Genomic DNA, 3,570 nt, shown 5'->3' on the forward strand with positions numbered 1-3,570 from the left:
ATGTTTGCTGAAATATTCAGCTCTGACTTAAAGTTTCCTAGTTATGTTATACAAAATGGAAAAAAAACAATTGCAAAAAAATACGAGTTTCTACTCAGTGCCAGTTTTTGACTTATGAATATAGGAAAATATGAAACTAATTGTTTGAATGAATATTTATTAGTTAAATCTGTAATAAAGAAATAATTTGAAAGAAAATGCAAAACACGTTAAAGAGGATGATGCGTTAAAAATGAATGAACCTTGATACAAAGTTGATCTAAATTATAGAGAAAGTATTCAGATTAGTTTAGTGTGATATTTTTATAAACCTAAAAAAAATAATGAAATATTACTTAAAATTGTATCACCTTCTAAATATGGTATCTTCATGACTTTTCCAATTAATGAACTCAAAACGACAGATCTATTCATTTATTTAAATGATTGGTTTTTGAGAATACAAGTATGTTGATTTTTTACCACGTGTGATAGATCGTTGTCATTGAAATCATTGACATTCCTTTTTTGTATTTAAAAACTGCATTTGATAAGAATTTTCTGCGTCTTAGGCGGTTTCCCAGATCTCAATAGTCACCTTCGAATTTGGGACACTCTGTAAAGTTCGTGAAATAATATTTTTGTCATAATCATAAATTCCTTTTACAGTTGTTTTTTTTCATTCTTCTCTTTCTCTCGTGAAATTTCTCACAAATACACAGCTAAATCGGCACTAGATAAAGGCTAGAGACAGAGCTGAGCTAATTAGAAACCAAGCTGGTCGAGTTGTAAACTCAATCTTCAATTTCTGTAATTAAACATAGAAAGTACAGAGAGTAGCTTGAGTACAGGACAGTGGCGCACATTAATATAAATATATAGAACTATAAAACTCATCACAATTAAGTATTTGATGTTAGATATTTATAAGAAGAATCTGTGAATTTTTCCCAAAGTCCTACCTCCACTTCAAGTTAAAAATAATCTTTAATATTCACTGGATTTATTTATTTTTCAACTAGAGGACCCTGTATATTATTAAGGCGTTTTCAGATTGTCTTGTTCTAAAAAACAAATCACTAATACACTTATATGAGTCTCTAAATTAGCAAGGTTGAGCCAGTGAAAGAAATTTCTTTCTATTTCAAAAAGGCCAACGTTTCAATCATATATTTGGCCTTCTTCGGGGCTATTCGAGAGTTTTTAAACTGAACAGATGGATTCAAACATTCACAAGTAAGTAGCCAATGAGGTGTCACGAAAAAGTTTGATATGGAAAAAGGGACCCTAACCCCAGAAAAATATCACCATGTAAATTTGGGGACATAATCGCAAGCTCTCTCTATACCGGGTGATTCAAGAAGGTGGCTCGCCCTTATAACTTTTTAATTTTTAAATTTAGAAAGTTGAAATTTGGAGGGAAGCTATATGAGAATAGAGTCGATTAATTGACATTAATTATGTTTATCTAGCACTTCCGGTTTAACCGGAAATGACCTCAACTTTCGATTTTTAAATATAATGTCCTATAATTTTTTTCTTTTTTGCAATCTAGAGGTCATTTTTAGTCTAAAAATATATCATTTAAAAAAATTGTGATTTGTCATGTCGAACTACGCCACTGAGGTTACGTATACCTCAGTGGCGGTTTAACCGGAAGTGCTAGATAAACATCATTAATGTCAATCAATCGACTCTATTCTCATATAACTTCCCTCTAAATTTCACCTTTTTAAGTTTAAAAACAAAAAAGCTATAAGAGCTAGCCACCTTCTTAAAACACTCGGTATGGCCTCTAATGAGTTGCATAGTTGCACGTAACATCTCAAAAACTGTAGAAGTTGTGAGGAGAAAGAAAATGAAATTGAACATCCTGTATATCCGAGTGTACGTTTTAAAATTCGAAAAATAACAATTCTTACTCATAGATTTCTTTATGCATAAAGAATCAGTGGTTGGCGGATTGGCTTTCTTTTCGAGACACCCTGTATAGTACCCCCGCGTAGCCGTATTCGGCTAATAAGAAGAAAATTGCTAAGTCCCAAAATTAAAGCGTTATGATACGTTAATGATGCGCTTAATAAGTATTAACATAGAGCATGAATTTTTACTTTACTTACCTCTAAATATGTCACTGATTTCACCTTTAATTGACAGAGAAAAGCGACAGCAGTTTGTGCGACAGCTATTCGCATGCATCCATCACAAAACGATAAATTTTAAGATCGAAAACACCTTAGCACCCCTACCAAACGCGAATAAAGTTTCACTGAACATGTCTCTAGTCTCCACCCTCCAAAAAGGATTTTCCGAGAATTCTTTCAAAATTAATTTCCGATTCAATGTAGCTCACTTTGAACTTGAACAAACGCAGCTGGTCAAGAAGCATGAATGACAAAAGCCTCTGCGACGGCCATTTTGACTCCATGACAAGTACATGCGACTTTGACACAAAAAAAAAATTTTTCGCCACAATATGTGAATAAAGCTCATGTGAATAAATTCCGAAACATTACCACACGACGAGAGAGATTTTCTTGAGGAATTTCTCTTTAAGTCCGCTCTAAACGCATGAAATGGCGCCGCGACTGCTCAAAGCAATACGCACTTTCAACTGAAAAATTGCAAGTAGGCCATGAGCCGTGATGTCAGCCATAACCTCTCTTGTGACGTCAAATATGTACTTCCTCGAGTTCATCTGTATTCGCTAAATAAGTACAGGGACGTACGGCCGATAGGGATAAACGAAGTATTGCTTAAAAATACAGTAGCTTAATTGATAAGGATAATGGATTTTATCGCCTTATTACATTAAGAAGTTCCTTCAAAACTACAGTGTAAACAAACATATATATCAAAATTAATAGATACTCAATTTGGTTCTTACTCGAAAATCGCCCATGCAATGTAGATAAACATACTAATTAAACACCTAACACGTGTAAAATAATTTATGGTGATATTAACTAATTGTGTAAGAACTCCCCGTGGCAGTAATTTAAGGGATACAAATCATTTGGTTTAATCTCGTATAATACTGATTATCTTTTCGAGTTTTTGAGGTAATTCTAAAAATATCAATGGTGCGCCCAGCCTCACAGGGAGGGTCTCTTTGTAAGTTTGCTCCAATATCTCAGCAACCCATGCAACAATTGCCTTAAAAGTTAGCTAATATTAATCATTTCCATGCGTTCTATAAACCTACACAAACATAGATACAATATCTGTCTTGATTTTCGAAATACAGGGTCACGTTAGTACCTATTTCTTGCTATTTTGAAAGTGATTTAAATTATGTGCAGTGTTCGTTCCGGGCCGGTTCCCGATTGGTGCCTCGGTTTGATTTCGACCGCAGGGGTCCGCCGGGCGGACCTGGCTGGCTGTAGTGATTACCTTAGTAAATTCATCATTAGAGATCTTCTAATTGAAATGAACCGCTTGTAACAGCTGAGTTAAGGCAGAGAAAGAATTTTATTTATTACGGTGGCAAAAACTAAAAACATAGAGCAGCTACAGTATACTTTTTCCCTAGAATATGCGTACTTCAATAAAAACACGGAGTTCGTATAGATATTTTCCTTGTATTTCCTC

Source organism: Euwallacea similis, chromosome 35 (genome assembly GCF_039881205.1).
Source record: "Euwallacea similis isolate ESF13 chromosome 35, ESF131.1, whole genome shotgun sequence".
Classification (NCBI taxonomy): domain Eukaryota; kingdom Metazoa; phylum Arthropoda; class Insecta; order Coleoptera; family Curculionidae; genus Euwallacea; species Euwallacea similis.